The following is a 19,970-nucleotide window of genomic DNA, read 5'->3' on the forward strand; positions in this document are numbered from 1 at the left end:
TGGGAAGCTGGGTGGTTGTTGATGCGCCAGAAGATGAGTGAGGCGTGCCCTGATAATTCGAATCAGACGGATTAAGAGGCTGGCGAAAACAACCCGCCTCTGGATAAGAAGCGACAAGTGTATAAGAGATCTCTGCTTGGCGTTTTCGGATTGGAGTGTCCAGTAAACCGGCGGAGGTAACTACCTGGCCGCTGTGACGGGTGGTGCGGCGAGCTTCGTGTTGCTGCGTCTTCAAAAGAAAGTTTGGGTCCAAGTGAGCAAGGGGGTGAGAAAATTTTACTTTCCAGTTTGCTTGACGGATTTTTTGTGTCGGCAATGGGCCTGAACCGGAAGGAAGAATAATTACTTCATCATCATCAGCTTGTCTAGCTTCGGCATCGTCCCGAGAACGGTCATTGTTAATGAGATGTAGGAAAAATGAGCCAAGGGAGTCAAGGTCTACCTCTGAATCCGGATTAGCTAGATCAACATCCGCAGGGGGGTCGGAAGACGCAGTGGTCCTCTTCTTGGCAGGCTTTTTAATAGCCTTGACCTTCTGACGCAGTGGCTTTACCGGTTTATCTTGCGGTTTTCTCTTCCAGAACGGATCATCGCCCTGGCAAAGATAGATCAAGTTTGTTAGAAAGGGCTGGAAACAAATAAGCTTAAACAAATAGGGATATCATCCTTATAGCTAGCGGTTTGTTATAGGCGCAGAAAGGTAGTAACCCGGACTGGCTGCAGGCGGCCTCCGGTTCATTCAGCATCTTCTTCACTGCCTTAGTAACTTTGGAAACTGAGAGTTGGATATCATTGTGTCGTTGAGGATCGTTCATGTTCCCGGTATAATCGCACATCAAAGCGGAGCGTTGGGTTAAGGGCAGTATGCTCCAAGTTATCCAACAGCGAGCAAAACCGATAAGCCTTAGAAAACACTTGGAAGTGGCAGATATTGGACACAGAATTTGGACCGATGTCCTGAGGATGGAGTTGGAAATTGGCAAGCACATCTCGGAAATTTTTTGAACCGGGAGGACTAAAGCCTCGGCCTATATGGTCAGCAAAAACAATTACTTCTCCATCTTTAGGCTCAGGAGGGCACTCCGGTCCAGGGACTCTCCAATGGATGACATCTTTGCTTGCTAAAGCGCTAGTTGCGACACATTTTTCTAAATAATCCTCAGTAATCCGAGAAGTGGCCCAGTTACATTCATAGACTTGCTTGGCCATTTCAGTGACTTGCTTATAGCTAGCGGTTTGTTATAGGCGCAGAAAGGTAGTAACCCGGACTGGCTGCAGGCGGCCTCCGGTTCATTCAGCATCTTCTTCACTGCCTTAGTAACTTTGGAAACTGAGAGTTGGATATCATTGTGTCGTTGAGGATCGTTCATGTTCCCGGTATAATCGCACATCAAAGCGGAGCGTTGGGTTAAGGGCAGTATGCTCCAAGTTATCCAACAGCGAGCAAAACCGATACCTGTTAAACCATTGGCCATAAAGGCTCTGAGCTTGGACAGTTGTGGAGCATAGTTCGACCTTTCCTTTGGAGTTAGTCTTTGAGGGAAAGGGTGTGTGTTACTGAGACGGTGAGGGCGGTAACCCGGCAAGGGGTTCTCGTCAGTTGGAGAGGTGTCATGGCAGTAAAACCAAGTCTGGTTCCATTCTTTGTGGTGACTGTGCAGCCTGGCATGAGGAAAGCTGACATCTTTCCTTTTCTGAAATGCCATACCTCCAAATTCAGTATTGGGCCCATCAGTGAACTCTGTACGACGGTTTAGGTAGAAGAAATCTCTGAACAAATCAACAGTGGGCTCCTCTTGAAGATAAGCCTTAGAAAACACTTGGAAGTGGCAGATATTGGACACAGAATTTGGACCGATGTCCTGAGGATGGAGTTGGAAATTGGCAAGCACATCTCGGAAATTTTTTGAACCGGGAGGACTAAAGCCTCGGCCTATATGGTCAGCAAAAACAATTACTTCTCCATCTTTAGGCTCAGGAGGGCACTCCGGTCCAGGGACTCTCCAATGGATGACATCTTTGCTTGCTAAAGCGCTAGTTGCGACACATTTTTCTAAATAATCCTCAGTAATCCGAGAAGTGGCCCAGTTACATTCATAGACTTGCTTGGCCATTTCAGTGACAGGCTGAAACATAATTATTTCCGATTTAGAGTTTGCACTGGTCAAATATAAAGTAGTGCAAGGGTACAGGCATTGTTTAGACCGGAGTTTGTTGTTAGAGGAGTTACAAAATAAAGTGGTTAGGCGGTTTAAGAGGGGACTAATGGTACCTACCAGATTAGTGTCTATCTGCAAAGCTAAACCGCCCATATTGGTGTGAAAAGTACAGATCTAAAATGACTAAGTAAGGGAAGAACAGTTTTCACAGACTATTTATGAAGATTTCAAATCTGCGGCGTGTCAGAAAACAGAAATAAATTCAGGTCCAAAGTACGGGCATCTTAGCAGTTCAATAGATTCAGATGAATTGTTCTATATAAAAAGGATGGTCTGGTGAGAAGGAAAGGAGTTATGATTACAGCCGCATAAGTAATATCAGATCTAGACTAGCTTTTTAGGTTATGGAGATAAGCAGAGAAGAACATTGCCGGAGTTCTCAAAAGGCTCTGACGAACACCGAAACCCTAGCATCGGATCTAGGGCAAGGGAAGAAGAAGAAACTTACTGATGCTGGCAAGGCAGCGCAGGAACGCCGCGTTATCTCGTACGTTCAGGTTGATGCAGCGGCCTAGGTTGGTGCAGAGGCGAAGGTCGACGACGGCGGTGGCTGAAGCTTTGCGTCGGCGCGATGAAGAAGAGAGAGGCAAGAGGGGGGAAATGAGAAGGACCCCCCGGTCCTATTTATAAGGCGAAGGGATAAGCGACCAACACGTAAATCGAGGAGCCAAAAGATGGGATATGTGACAGAGCGGTCGCCTCGATCATCGGAGGGTCATTAATGAAGGTGAGACATACCATTTTTTGGTGAGCAGATGAGGTCATGGCGGTTTATCATGAGACAAGAAGGTGATGTCATGGCGGATTACAGGTTTATATTAAGGTATTGAAGGACAAATTCTTTTAAAGTGTTGATTGACATGAACTGGTTCAAATCAATCTGGGGCCTAATGTTGGGGATATTACTATTGGGTATAAACCGGCTAGGAGAGACCGGGTTATCCCCATTAGGCATTGACCCTATTTGAAGCCCATGAAGACAAGGGATATGGCGCTTTAGCAGAGGAGAAATAACATGGAGGCCCAGAGCCCAAAGAAGAGTTAGGGCCCATAGTTATAAACTGACATATGTAATGTGCTTGTATTGTAAGATAAGGAAAAGTAGAGACCGGGCTGGACACATGTATGAGCCGGCCCGGGGATTTCTGTAAACCGCCGGGCGTCGACCCGAGTATATAGGGGACGACCCAGCGGCGGTTTAGGGACAATAGACAACAACTCGAGACTCAGCCAAAGCATATTTCGCTCCCTGGTCATCGAAACCCTAGCAATTCCATCACAACTGGAGTACGCTTTTACCTTCACCGTAAGGGGCCGAACCAGTATACACTCTCTGCGTCCCTTGTCCGCTTTAACCACTCTAAGTTAAACCGTAGCGATGGCCTCACGACTAAGTCCTTTCCTTAGGACATCTGCCGTGACAAACCCACGACACTTTCCTTCGGACTGCTACAACAAATAAACCAGGTGCTATTAATCCTAGTAATTTTTGCTCCGGTTTGTTCCATCATCTGTACACAGGTCTATCAAATGGTGGCCGCATTAACGACGGTCGCGTGGTGGTTCGGTCAGCTTCCGTACATAGTTCGGCGAGCGCCGCATCTGGAACTCAGACCGATCTGTGAATTCAGGGTTTGCCACGCCTTTACCGCATCACGCCGATGCTCTGCATCGACATTGACTTCGGCGCTAGGCCACATATCTTTAAATAAATTATTTTGCGTAAATTAATTACTCAAGGGTTATATATATATTTTTATTATTCTTTTTGGACCGCACTATTTTATGTGTGTAGGTGATCGACTTCGACTGCGTCATGCGGTCACTCCGGCAAGCTAACGTCGTCGATCCAATTGGCATAAATCGGCTCGCATGATCACCTTGTTGTTCAAATTGCTATACCGACATGTTCGGTTGCCTCAGGGACTTCGGCATCATCAAGAGGGTCCTACCTCGTCGGGTGTTCGGCGCACGGGCCATATTTCTCTTATTACTCATCTTTGCTTAAATTATTTATTATTCTATGAATCCTTTTTTAAATTTATTATTATTACTATTATCTCCGGCCTGCACTATCTTATGTGCATAGGTAAATGATCCGGATTGGGCAGCATTGTCACCTCGGCATATCGAAATACCACGTCACCTTGACTGGACCGAGGGCTTTGTCATCACTTCATCAACCCACGTTGGGGATTTCGGCGTCACTCTGCCGGCCTGCATTGGCCGTGCAATGTCACCACTTCGGAGTGTCGAGCTCTTCGCTCCGCCACCTCGGGTCCGGCTTGGGGGATGGAATCGTGTCCCGCATCAAGCTCGGACCACGTCGTCAATGCCGAACACATTAATCAGCTAAGTCGCTTTCATGCTCAAAGTTTTTAAATTTTTTATTTTGTGTTCGGTTCAGCAATGCTCACGTGAGTTGTTTGTTAAAATAAACTCCCTTTACCCATGTTAATTGGGGGCTTCCTTTATGAAGTCTTTGCTCTTGCATATGATTATACTTGTACGACTTCGTTCCTTGTTCGTGTATTACGCCACAATATGCACCATGTTGACCTAACTGTTCCGCAAGCTGGGTTGCCTTGCTCCTGTGTTTACCCCTACGTTCCCGATTGTTCGGCTAGGGAGTAAAGGGAGCACCTCTGCGATTGTCACGATCGGGTCATCCGAGCTCGGACCTCAGACTGGGTGAAGCCAAAAGCTAGCGTTCTTATTGATTTCAATCATGGTCGGCACACAACGGAACTCATGAGTACAAAAATCTATTGCACAAGTCTCATATTAACAATGAGCAACCGAAGAAAGGTAACGGTGGAGGTACTATTTTCTTCGAAGATGCTTCTTACACTTAGTGAGTAATATAGCATAAGTTCCCTGAGCGCGCTTTGTCTGTTACAGCCTTATGTCCTGATTGCCTGGTTATCGGAAACACCGTCGATATTCTCGACAGGGGGAGTACATAACACTTTTCGGCCCTTGGCCGAAGAGGGAGAAGCCGACGGTCGGTTAAGACGCGTTTAAAGTTCGGGTGAATAGAGATATGATATAAGTACTTCAGTACATACAATCATTATACATAACATTCTTTTACCCAAATCACTTGGGGGCTCTTAAATTAGTATGAGCTGTTTTTCTTCTTAGTCGTTGCAAAGTCTTTTTCTATCACTCCTTTCTCGACGCAAGTGTGTGGTCAATAGCCGGATAGCCTTGCTTCTCTCTAAAGCCGCTCGACTTTACTTTGCTAAACTAGCCTAAGAGAAGCACTCCACCTTCGGGATAAGGAGGTTGAAGCCGTCGGCTGATTCGCTTGAAGTCTTGAGATCGGATGTGTCATATTAATGCACGACAAAAACACGAAAAAATTTAAGACCAATTTTCGGATTGGCACCGAACACTTGATCTAGTTCAGACGTCAAGTTTTTAATGAAGTTTTTTTCCAAGCCTATGGCACTTTTAAACTATTTGTCTATTTCCAACATAAAGTCTCGCAGTGCAACGCCGGACACCTTTACAGATTCAGCAAAAACATTCTCGGATATTGCTATATATGCATTGGTTTCGAATTGTGTCTTCGGTCAATAGTTGGGTTGCCCAGCTCCTGTGCTTGCCTCCTATGTTCTGCTTTGTTCGGCTAGGTGTGCAAAGGGAGAACCACTGCGATTGTGCTTCCAGCTTGCATGGTTAAGCACCTCAGTGGAGAAAGCCGAAAATTGACTGTCACAATGAGCGTAAACTGGTCAGCGATCTGATGACTGTGTTAAATGACGGTCCGGTCATAACATTGGCCGAAGTGTTTAGGGCTTGACCTTGACTGTCGCCGAACACTAACCGGGGGCTAGTAATTGGCCTCCCAACTTTAAGCTCCTATGTGTAAGTGAAAATTATAAAGCCCGCATATCTGATTGCCTTGTTTCCGCTAACACAACCGCCTCCGGGCACCGAGACGTCGGCTAAGGGTTGTTTTGTTATTGCGAAAACACCCCGTGTAACATCTACAAGGGGGTGGAAGCCGACGATGGACCACTTTCAATTGATAAACGGTCTCAACGGAGTCCAAAATAAACATTTCATCGGCTTTTGTATTTAATATACAAGGACTGCCTTCTGCAATCATCGTTATAAAGCCATAAATATGCATCAATTTGACTTAAGATTTTGGCCAAGCTGGGTTGCCCGGCTCCTGTGCTTACCCCTACGTTCCCGATTGTTCGGCTAGGCGGTAAAGGGAGCACCCCTGTGATTGTTACTACCGCGTCATCCGAGTTAGTCCCTCAGACTGGGTGAAGCCGAAAGCTAGCAATCATAAAGGATATAATTGGTCGGCAACGACGGAAGTGAAATTTTTGGTTCATTAATACCATAGAGTTTGGGAACTTTCCCCGAACTAAATCCTCAATATTTTCCTCCCACATTGATCGGAGGTGAGGTTTCATGATCATGATAAGCATGACGACCCAAAGAAAGGAACCGATAGCGGGACTATTTTCTTTGGAAGATGTTTCTTATGTTAAAACATAATATAACATATCTCTCCGTGTAGCTTTGTTTATAAAACCGTATGGACGGATTGCCTTGTTTGTCGTAAATCTTTGCCCTCATAAAAGCTTTATAAAGTGGGACAAACACTCCCTGGCTACTGGCCGAGGAGGTTGAAGCCGATGGTCGGTCAACAAAGTTTTGTACAATATGGATCCGAGCATTAGTGATGTAAAGTACTTGGTACATAGAATCATTACACATAAATTGTGAGCAAAAATCAATTTTTTCGCAGCCAATCTTTTAAAGAGTCAATGGCACAGTCTCTTTGAGACAACCGAGCAGCTGACATAATGCTCTCATAGTTCCTTATTGGGATTAATTTCCTTCTATTATGCCCCTTGAGGCCGACCTTGGCGAGCTCAGCTTTCGTTAGCTCTAGCTCCCTTATGATATCTTTATTCTCTTTCTGAGAAGTTTGTGTTAAACACAACAAAATTTTATATCAAACGGATATCGATCCTTAATTCGGCCACCCGTGCCCACATTAAGGCTCGGTAGAGGTTGACGCCCGGCGGTTCACAGAATCCCGACCGGCTCATAAACGTGTCCGGCTCGGTATCTATTTTTCCCTACCTTTACAACACATGTTACATACATATGATGGTTTATATCTATGGGCCCTAACCCGCCTTTGGGCCTTGGGCCTTCTTATTAAGCCTCCTTTATAAAGCGCCATCTTCCATGTCTTCATGGGTTTCAATAGGTGTAAATAACTATGAGTATAATCCGGGCCCTCCCGGGCGGTTTATACTCAATAGTTATATCGCCAACATTAGGCCCCAGGTTGATATGAACTTGTTCATGTCAATCTTCAACACTTAGGAAAATTTCTTCTTCATTATTGTCGCAGAGCTTGTAACTCGCCATGACGTTATCTTCTAAGATGTTGATAACCCGCCGTGACATCACCTATCATTAATTTCATAATCATATATGTATCTCCTTTATAATGAACCTCCGAAAAACGAGGCGTCAGCCTTGTCACTTATCCAATTTGGAGCTCCTCGATTCTCGTGCATGCCACTTATCCTTTCGCCTTATAAATAGGGCCGAGGGTTTCTTTCACTTCCCCCGAGTGCCTCTTTGCTTCGTCTCCTTCCTCGCGTCGACCTAACACTAGAGTTCAGCCGCCGTCGCCAAGCTTCGTCTTCAACCTCAACTCCGGCCGCTGCATCACCCTGAACGCACCAGAAAATCGCGGCGCCTCTCCGCTGTTCTCTCAGCATCAGTAGGCATTCCTTTCTTCTGCCATAAATCTGTCCTTAGGGTTTGGGTGTTCATCGGTGTTAGTCGATATTCGTCGCTGTAGAATGATTCTTTGATTCAAACTTTGATATTTATCTTATACGTCAATGGCCATAGTCCTCCTTTCCATCAAAGCATCTCTTTTTAGATAGAAAAATCCCATCTGGGTCTTCACAAACTGCTTCAATACCAATATTTAGGTCTGAATACTTTTCATTTTCTAACATGCGGTAGATCCAAAATTGTAATACCAATCTATGAAACTTGTTTTTCATCACTTAGTCATTTTCCATCTGTAGATCCATACCTTCAATATATATCTTCGGCGGTTTAACTTCAGAAAATAATAACCTGCCATATACCATTAGTACCCTTTTAAACCGCCAATTGCTTATCTCTGTCACTCTCCGGTTTAACACTTATGCATGTCTCAATATTTTCTGCCTCTTAACTTCCAATGCTGCTGCTCATTAATCATGAGCCTTAAACCGGCACAACTCTTTGTCCAAGTTATCATAGAAATGGCTAAAACTTTTTACGCCTGTAACTGGGCTAAATCCCAGATTACAAAAGAATATCTGAATGGGTGCGTCGCAACCGGTGCTTTAGCCAGCAAAGAAGTCATCCACTGGAGAGCCCCCGGTCTAGAAAATCCTCCTCAGCCTAAGGATGGTGAAGTAGTCGTCTTCGCTGATCATCTGAATCGAGGGTTTAGCCCGCCCGGATCAAAAACAATTCGTGACGTGCTTGCTACTTTCCAACTCCACCCTCAAGATATTGGACCGAACTCTGTGTCCAATATTTGCAATTTTCAAGTGTTTTGCGAAGTTTACCTGCAAGAGGAGGCCACAGTTGAACTGTTCAGGGATCTCTTCTATTTAAACCGCCGTACTGAGTTTACTGACGGACCCAACACTGAACTTGGCGGGGTTGCAATTCAGAAGAGGAAAGATGTCAGCTTCCCTCACGCTAAGCATGCTAGCCACCCCAAAGACTAGAACCAAACTTGGTTCTACTGCCAAGACACATCTCTAGAAGGCGAAAATCCTTTGCCGGGTTATCGTGCTCACCGGCTTACAAATACACATCCGTTCCCCCAAAGACTGACTGCAAAGGAACGGTCCCAATACACACCCCAACTGTCGAAGCTCAGAGCCTTTGTTGCGAACGGTTTAACAAGCATTGATTTTGTCCGTTGCTGGGTATCCTGGAGCATCTTACCTTTAAGCCGCCGCTCCGGTTTAATGTGTGAGTACACAGGGGATGTGAAAGATCCTCAACGCCACACTGATGTTCACCTGAATGATTCTGAAATTACTGAAGCTATGCAGAAGATGTTGGATGAACCAGTGGATGACTGCAGCAAAACAGGACTTAGACATTTCTATGTTGCAAACAAACCGCCAGCCGTAAGAACTGCTTAGCTCATGTCTTTACTCATATTCTTAATAACCCCTTATGGTCTGTTCAATCTTTTTAACAGGGCGATGATCCGTTCTGGAAGAGGAAATCACAGGATAAACCGGCCAAACCAGATAAACCGGCCAAACAAGATAAACCGGCCAAGATAGCTCATCCCAAGACCAAGGTTAATAAGAAGGCTGCCAAGAAGAAAACCGCCGACTCAACCGATTTTTATGATGACATTGATGATCCGGAATCAAAGGTAGATCTTGATTCACTTGGCTCCTTTTTCATGCATCTCATTAACAATGAATGTTATCAGGGCGAGGGGGAAGCCAGCCGCATAGGTGACGTCGAGGTAATTATTCTCTCATCCGGTTCAGAACCTCTGCCCAAACAGAAAACCCGACGAACAAGCCGGAAAGTAAGATTTTCTCACCCCCTCGCTTACTTGGATCCGAACTTTCTTTTGAAGAAATAGCAACTCGAAGCCCGCCGTACTACCCGGCATAGTGGCCACATGGTTACTTCTTCCGGTTTACCGAACACGCCGGTTCGTAAATGCCGCCCAGAGGTCTCTCATATTTTTGACACATCTTATCCCAGGGCAGGTTATTTCTGACAACCTCTTAATCCGTGTATTTCCAACTATCAGGGAACTTCTCACTCATCCTCTTGCGAGTCCACAAGGACCCAAATTCCAACCCTTAAGACTGTTCCTGGGTGAGCACTTTTAACTAACCCGTCATATCTTATGGATTAATCACTTATGCTAACCTGGTATCTGTGTCTTTGTCAGAGCCAAGGGCGCCAGACCCAGCAAAAAGGCCAAACCTAATAATCCGGTTGTTGTGCCCAATCCTTCTGAATCGGAGGAGATCCCGGAGGCTGCTATTCCAACTGATGAGGCCGCTCTTGATGATCCGCCACCACCGGACCATGAAGCCTATGTTGAGCAGATGGAAGTTGATCCGACGAGTCATGCTGATAAACCGCCAAGCCCAACCAAAGCTGCTGATGATGTTGTGATTACTGGTGAAGATTATAGCGCCCCCGGCAATCCAACCGCATGTCAAAACATAGCGCCAAGGAAGAGTTTTCTGCTACTGGCAAAGGCAAATGGAAAGCAGAATTGGAGAGCTACGCCCACCTCAGCGCCCAAGAGCTTCATTCTGGGTTTTTGAACCGCCTGTACACAAGCCGGGACTATGAAGTCGGTTTAGTGAATATGATGAAGGAGCGATATGAGGTAAATTCTGTTAACTCTTGCTTCAATATGCTTCCTTAAACCGCCAAGTTTACTGAACGTAATACTCATATCACCTGTAGCCCCTAAGGGCTCGTTTAATCAGCCTGACTAAACCGGGACTTATCACAATCCTTAGAATAAAACCAACTGTATAGCCCCCATGAGTCGGCTATAATCATAGCAATGTAGCCGGGTCATCGTAGAATTATCTCCGAAGGGCCGGTTTTGCTATGGTAGATGAACCGGGACGTTTTGAAAAAATGACCACACTTCAAATTTGCCTGTGTAGCCCCCAAGGGTCGACTTAATAGATATGTTAAGTTGAGACTAATTATGCTATAAGGCTCAAAAAATCCTTGTCTTGAGAAGCTGTATAATTATGTTAAGTCGATTTACCATTGAGCTGACAGTTGAAGACTTCTGATCTTTAACTTAGAACAAATGTACATTAGCCCCCAAGTGCCAAGAATAATACTTGTATTGAGCTTGGGACTTGTAAAAAAATTTGTGATAAAAAGCAATATGCATTAGCCCCCAAGTGCCAAGTATATCACTTGTTATGTGCTCGGGAATTTGAATAGGTACTGTCAACTCATAACTTGCATGCCTCTTGCAGGCTGAACTTGTCAAGAATGATTCCCAAATCGCCGACCTTCAAGAAAACATTAAATCACAAAAGACTGAGACCTCCAAAGCCAAGGATGAACTGACCAGTGCCTTAGCAGCCATGGAGAAACTGAAGGAAAATTTTAAGAAGGACCAGGCGGGTTGGGAAACAGAAAACACAACTCTGCTGAAGCAGGCAGAAAATGCTAAAGCGGCCCTTAAGCCGATAACAAAGGAGCTCACCAACTTGAATCATCAAATAAACGCCATGACTGTTGCCATTTTTGGTAAATAATTTCCTTAAACTCTTTGAAACATGTATTATTGGATGAATTGCCGGTTTACTGACGTTTGTGATGATGCAGGAACTCGCATTGCTCATCTTGGCTCTGATGCACGGCAAAAACTGAAGGCTGCATATACACTTATAGAGCAGTTATGTACCGGCGCGCAACAGGTTATCTGCACAGCTTCCCACAATAAACTGCCTCCAACCTTAATCGAGGAAACATTGAAGTGGCTGTCGATGATGCCTGCCCGGTTTACCGATATAAAGAAATCAGCTGCCAGGGCGGGTGCTCTGACTGCACTAACCCGGGCCAAAGCCTGGATTTCTGATCTTGATCCGGATGATTTGGAAAATGGCTATCCGAGCATAAAGGAGGACGGATCAAACTTTGACAATGATGACCTGAGATCCTTGATAAGGGAAATGCGCCAATTGGCTAGCAAGTTGGCTGAAGAAACTGATCTGTCACATTATCAGTCGACTTATGATGCCAACAATAAGAGAGTCAATGCACCAACTTATGAAGCGCCAAGTCTTATTCCGCCAATCCGTAAGCATACTTATGCCCCTGACATTGATCCCTCCTCGCTTATAAGTGACAAAGCCGTATTCAAAGCCTTAACTGAGATCGACTGGACCACCACTGACTTCCAGCCACTAGGTAGAGGAGAAGAAGATGAACCTGCGCAAGACGATCCGCAACCTTCCAGCCAGCCAGGCCAAGATTCATAGACCGGCAACCGGTTTATCATCTACGCTCTTCAATACTTGTTTGAAAAATAGTTATTCTTTTGGGCACCCAACGCCCTGTAATAGGCTAGCTTAAACTCTTGCTCTGTTATGCCATCATCCATATCTGCTTTTGCATGACACTGTTAATCCGCCATGTTATGATATGCCGCTTATGCTTTATGATATGAATAATGTAGCATCTGTTCCTGCATAAAAAAAGTGTCCTGGCGGTTTACCGCTGGACGGGTCATAATGCCCCATATAAAACCATGGCTTATAACCAAGGCTGGATTAAGAATAATCAATTTGAAAATATATCATACCTGTGATATTTTACCACATTATCGGTTTACCAAGCCAGTGTAGTAAGGGTGATAACCCAAACTTTTAGCACTGGGATTTGTCATAAATTATTGGTTTATAAACCAGGTCGGGGTAATAAAAACGATTCTTATCTTATCTCATACTGGCGACTTGTAGTCAAAGGCCAGGCCGGGTTAATAAACACTGGTTTATCTTATACTGGCGACTTATAGTCAAAAAACCAGACCGGGTTAATGAACACCGGTTTATCATAAAATATTTATAAACCTCATCAAAAGAGAAGAAACTTGTCAAATAAAATCATATCAAGAAGCGAGGCTTTTCATGGGCTGCCGGGCCCAAAATCGAGGCTTTTCATGGGCTGCCGGGCCCAAAATCGAGGCTTTTCATGGGCTGCCAGGCCACTGAGTTAAACCATTTTACAAACCTTATAAGGTGGACCTCACATTAACCAATCGTCATTTTAACTTTGACATGTTCAGGGTCTGTATAAGATTGACTTGTCAAACGTTCGGCGGGTCATACCAGGATTACCTGGACGGAGTGGCTTACTTAAAAAGGCAGGATAACCTGGGGTTTTAGGTGAATACACCTGGCTTTTATAGCCTATTACAAGGGTTAATAAAACTCTTTGTTGCTTTAGAACAAAAGAGCCCCCAGGTAATATTTTGAGCTGTGCTCTGCTACCTCTTGAGCTTGCGTCAGATTTTTCCCTTAAAGAGGAAAGGGTGATGCAGCAAAGTAGTGTAAGTATTTCCCTCAGTTTTGAGAACCAATGTATCAATCCAGTAGGAGACTACGCACAAGTCGCCTCGTACCTACACAAAACAAATAAGAACCTCGCAACCAACGCGATAAAGGGGTCGTCAATCCCTTCACGGTCACTTACGAGAGTGAGATCTAATAGAGATAATAAGATAATTTCTTTTGGTATTTCTATGATATAGGTTGAAAGTAAAGATTGCAAAATAAAAATAGATCGGAAACTTATATGATGGAAAATAGACCCGGGGGCCATAGGCTTCACTAGTGGCTTCTCTCAAGATAGCATAAGTATCACGGTGGGTGAACGAATTACTGTCGAGCAATTGATAGAAAAGCGAATAGTTATGAGAATATCTAGGCATGATCATGTATATAGGCATCACGTCCGAAACAAGTAGACCGACTCCTGCCTGCATCTACTACTAATACTCCACACATCGACCGCTATCCAGCATGCATCTAGAGTATTAAGTTCATAAGAACGGAGTAACGCATTAAGCAAGATTACATGATGTAGAGGGATAAACTCAAGCAATATGATATAAACCCCATCTTTTTATCCTCGATGGCAAAAATACAATACGTACCTTGCTGCCCCTGCTGTCACTGGGAAAGGACACCGCAAGATTGAACCCAAAGCTAAGCACTTCTCACATTGCAAGAAAGATCAATCTAGTAGGCCAAACCAAACTGATAATTCGAAGAGACTTGCAAAGATAAAATCATACATAAAAGAATTCAGAGGAGAATCAAATATTGTTCATAGATAAACTTGATCATAAACCCACAATTCATCGGATCTCGACAAACACACCACAAAAGAAGATTATATCGAATAGATCTGCAAGAGAATCGAGGAGAACTTTGTATTGAGATCCAAAGAGAGAGAAGAAGCCATCTAGCTAATAACTATGGACCCGAAGGTCTGAGGTAAACTACTCACACATCATCGGAGAGGCTATGGAGTTGATGTAGAAGCCCTCCGTGATTAATGCCCCCTCCGGCGGAGCACCGAAAAAGGCCCCAAGATGGGATCTCACGGGTACAAAAGGTTTCGGTGGTGGAAATAGGGTTTCGTGGTGCTCCTGGATGTTTTCGGGGTATATGAGTATATATAGGAGGAAGAAGTAGGTCGGTGGAGCTACGAGGGGCCCACGAGGGTGGAGGGCGCGCCCCCTGCCTCGTGGCCTCCTCATTGATTTCTTGACGTCCACTCCAAGTCCTCTGGATCACGTTTGTTCCAAAAATAACTCTCCTGAAGGTTTCATTCCGTTTGGACTCCGTTTGATATTCATTTTCTGCGAAACACTGAAATAGGCAAAAAAACAACAATTTGGGTTGGGCCTCCGGTTAATAGGTTTGTCACAAAAATAATATAAAAATGTATAATAAATCCCGTTAAACATCCAAAATAGAATATATAATAGCATGGAACAATAAAAAATTATAGATACGTTGGAGACGTATCAAGCATCCCCAAGCTTAATTCCTGCTCTTCTTATTGTGACATGAATATTCAGATCCGAAAGATTCAAGATAAAAGTTTAATATTGACATAAAAATAATAATACTTCAAGCATATACTAACAAAGCAATCATGTCTTCTCAAAATGACATGGCCAAAGCAAGTTATCCCTACAAAATCATATAGTCCGGCTATGCTCTATCTTCATCAAACAAAATACTTAAATCATGCACAACCCCGATGACAAGCCAAGCAATTGCTTCATACTTTTGATGTTCTCAAACCTTTTCAATCTTCACGCAATACATGAGTGTGAGCCATGGACATAGCACTATATGTGGAATAGAATGGTGGTTGTGGAGAAGACAAAAAAGGAGAAGATAGTCTCACACTAGGCGTATCAACAGGCTATGGAGATTCCCATTAATAGATATCAATATGAGCGAGTAGGGATTGCCATGCAACGGATGCACTAGAGCTATAAGTGTATGAAAGCTCAACAAAAGAAACTAAGTGGGTGTGCGTCCAACTCGCTTGCTCACGAAGACCTAGGGCATTTTGAGGAAGCCCATCATTGGAATATACAAGCCAAGTTCTATAATGTGAAATTCCCACTAGTATATGAAAGTGATAACATAGAAGACTCTCTATCATAAAGATCATGGTGCTACTTTGAAGCACAAGTGTGGTAAAAGGATAGTAACATTGTCCCTTCTCTCTTTTCTCTCATTTTTTATTTGGGCCTTTTTTTCTTTCTTTTTTCTCTTTTTTTTATTTTTGGCCTCCTTTTTTTCTTTCTTTTTTTCTTATTTTTTATTTTTAGTCCGGAGTCTCATCATGACTTGTGGGGGAATCATAGTCTCCATCATCCTTTCCTCACTTGGGACAATGCTCTAATAATGATGATCATCACACTTTTATTTACTTACAACTCAAGAATTACAAGTCGATACTTAGAACAAAAATATGACTCTATGTGAATGCCTCCGGCGGTGTACCGGGATATGCAACGATTCAAGAGTGACATGTATGAAAGAATTATGAACGGTGGCTTTGCCACAAATACGATGTCAACTACATGATCATGCAAAGCAATATGACAATGATGGAGCGTGTCATAATAAACGGAACGGTGGAAAGTTGCATGGTAATATATCTTGGAATGGCTATGGAAAAGGTGGCTGTTTTGACGAAGGTTATGGTGTATGATACCGTCGAAAAGTGCGCGGTATTAGAGAGGCTAGCAATGGTAGAAGGGTGAGAGTGCGTATGATCCATGGACTCAACATTAGTCATAAAGAACTCACATATTTATTGCAAAAATCTATTAGTTATTGAAACGAAGTACTACGCACATGCTCCTAGGGGGATAAATTTGTAGGAAAAGACCATCGCTCATCCCCGACCGCCACTCATAAGGAAGGCAATCAATAAATAAATCATGCTCCGACTTCATCACATAACGGTTCACTATACGTGCATGCTACGGGAATCACAAACTTTAACACAAGTATTTCTCAAATTTACAACTACTCAACTAGCACGACTCTAATATCACCATCTTCATATCTCAAAACAATCATCAAGTATCAAACTTCTCATAGTATTCAATGCACTTTATATGATAGTTTTTATTATATTCATCTTGGATGCCTATTATATTAGGACCAATGTTATAGGCAAAGCAAATTACCATGCTTTTCTAAAGGACTCTCAAAATAATATAAGTGAATCATGAGAGATCAATAATTTCTATAAAATAAAACCACCACCATGCTCTAAAAAGATATAAGTGAAGCATTAGAGCAAATTTTAACTAGCTCAAAAGATATAAGTGAAGCACATAGATTATTCTAATAAATTCCGATTCATGTGTGTCTCTCCCAAAAGATGTGTACAGCAAGGATGATTGTGGTAACTAAAAATCAAAGATTCAAATCATACAAGACGCTCGAAGCAAAACACATATCATGTAGTGAATAAAAATATAGCCTCAAGTAAAGTTACTGATAGATGCAGACGAAAGAGGGGATGCTTTCCGGGGCATCCCCAAGCTTAGGCTTTTGGTGTCCTTAGGATTTTACCTTGGGGTGCCTTCGGAATCCCCAAGCTTAGGCTCTTGCTACTCCTTATTCCATAATCCATCAAATCTTTACCCAAAACTTGAAAACTTCACAACACAAAACTCAAAAAAAATATCTCATGAGCTCCGTTAGCGAAATAAAACAAACCACCACTTTAAGGTACTGTAATGAACTCATTCTTTAGTTATATTGGTGTTAAGCCTACTGTATTCCAACTTCTCTATGGTTCATAAACTCTTTTACTAGCCATAGATTCATCAAAATAAGCAAACAACACACGAAAAACAGAATCTGTCAAAAATAGAACAGCCTGTAGTTATCTGTATCTTATGCAAACTTCAGTAACTCCGAAAATTCTTAAATAAATTGGTGGACGTGATTAATTTGTCTAGTGATCAGGTGCAAAAAATGGCGGCTATTCTCGTGAGCGCTAAAGTTTCTGTTTTTTACAGCATGATCAAATAAACTTTACCCATGTCTTCCCAACGGTTCTACTTGGCACAAACACTAATTAAAACATAAAAACACATCTAACCAGAGACTAAACAAATTATTTATTACTAAACAGAAGCCAAAAGCATGAAACAAAAAATAAAGTTGGGTTGCCTCCCAACAAGCGCTATCAATTAACGCCCCTAGCTAGGCATAAAAACAAGGATAGATCTACGTATTATCATCTTTGACATGTGATCCGTAAGTAGCTCTCATAATAGATTCATAAGGTAATTTAATTTTCTTTCTAGGAAAGTGTTCCATGCCCTTCCTTAACGTAAATTGGAATCTAATATTTCCTTCTTTCATACCAATAATTGCACTAATTGTTCTAAGGAAAGGCCTACCAAGAATAATAGGACATGTAGGATTGCAATCTACATCAAGAACAATAAAATCTACGGGCACATAGTTCCTATTTGCAGCAATAAGAACATCATTAATTCTTCCCATAGGTTTCTTAATAGTGGAATCCGCAAGATGCAAATTTAAAGAACAATCATCAAATTCATGGAAACCTAGAATATCACATAAAGTTCTAGGAATCGTGGAAACACTAGCACCCAAATCACACAAAGCATTGCATTCATAATATTTAATTTTAATTTTAATAGTAGGTTCCCACTCATCATAAAGCTTTCTAGGGATAGAAACTTCCAATTCAAGTTTTTCTTCATAAGATTGCATCAACGATATGTTTAGTGAAAGCTTTATTTTGTTCGTAAGCATGAGGAGAATTTAACACGGATTGCAACAAGGAAATACAATCTATCAAAGAACAATTATCATAATTAAATTCCTTGAAATACGAAATATTAAGTTCATTGCTATCTAAGGTTTTAACTTCTTCAATCTGACTTTTATAAAGATTCATATTGGAAAACAAAGATTTAATAGGAGACACATCAATTACTTTTAGATCTTCATTATTATTATCATGGGAACTAGAAGAACACACTTTCATAAAGCAATCTCTTTTAGCACGCATCCTAGCGGTTCTTTCTTTGCACTCATCAATGGAAATTCTCATGGCTTTGAGAGACTCATTGATATCATGCTTAGGAGGAATAGATCCAAGTCTCAAAGAATCAACATCAAGAGAAATTCTATCCATGTTCCTAGCCAATTCATCAACCTTAAGCAATTTTTCTTCAAGCAAAGCATTGAAATTCTTTTGAGAAATCATAAATTATTTAACACTAGTCTCAAATTAAGAGGACATCTTATTGAAATTTCCATAAGAGTTGTTGTAGGAATTACCATAATTATTAGAGGAATTGCTAGGAAATGGCCTAGGATTAAAGTTTCCTCTATACGCGTTGTTACCAAAATTATTCCTACCAACAAAATTCACATCCATAGATTCATTATTATTCTCAATCAAAGTAGACAAAGGCATATCATTAGGATCAGAAGAAACACTTTTATTAGTAAACAATTTCATAAGTTCATCCATCTTTCCACTCAAAACATTAATTTCTTCAATCGCATGAACCTTTTTATTAGTAGATCTTTCAGTGTGCCATTGAGAATAATTGACCATAATATTATCTAGGAGTTTAGTAGCTTCTCCTAAAGTGATTTCCATAAAAGTGCCTCCCGCGGCCGAATCTAAAAGATTTCTAGAAACAAAATTCAGTCCACCATAATTTTTTTGTATAATCATCCATAAGTTCAAACCATGTGTAGGACAATTACGTATCATTAATTTCATCCTCTTCCAAGCTTGTGCAACATGTTCATGATCAAGTTTCTTAAAATTCATAATATCGTTTCTAAGAGAGATGATCTTAGCGGGAGGAAAATACTTAGAGATAAAAGCATACTTGCACTTATTCCATGAATCAATACTATTTTTAGGCAAAGATGAAAACCAAGTTTTAGCACAATCTCTAAGAGAAAACGGAAATAGCTTCAATTTAACAATATCATTATCCACATCTTTCTTCTTTTGCATATCACACAAATCAACAAAGTTGTTTAGATGGGTAGCGGCATCTTCACTAGGAAGGCCAGAGAATTGATCTTTTATAACAAGATTCAACAAAGCAGCATTACTTTCACAAGAATCAGCATCGGTAATAGGGGCAATCGAAGTACTAAGAAAATCATTGTTGTTGGTATTGGAAACGTCACACAATTTAGTATTATCTTGAGACATCGCGACAAACAAGCAATCCAACACACAAGCAAACAAGAAGCGAGCGGAAGGAAAGAGGCGAACGGAGAAGAGGGCGAATAAAACGGCAAGGGTGAAGTGGGGGAGAGGAAAACGAGAGGCAAATGGCAAATAATGTAATGCGAGGGATAAAATTTTGTGATAGGTATTTGGTATGTCTTGACTTGCAACGGCGCCAAAAATGACTTGTTGTAGATATTGACTTGACTTGGCGAATATCTCCCCGGCAACGGCGCCAGAAATTCTTCTTGCTACCTCTTGAGCTTGCGTCGGACTTTTCCCTTGAAGAGGAAAGGGTGATGCAGCAAAGTGGCGTAAGTATTTCCCCCAGTTTTGGGAACCAAGGTATCAATCCAGTAGGAGACTACGCACAAG

The sequence above is a fragment of the Triticum aestivum genome, chromosome 3D (assembly GCF_018294505.1).
Source record: "Triticum aestivum cultivar Chinese Spring chromosome 3D, IWGSC CS RefSeq v2.1, whole genome shotgun sequence".
NCBI lineage: Eukaryota > Viridiplantae > Streptophyta > Magnoliopsida > Poales > Poaceae > Triticum > Triticum aestivum.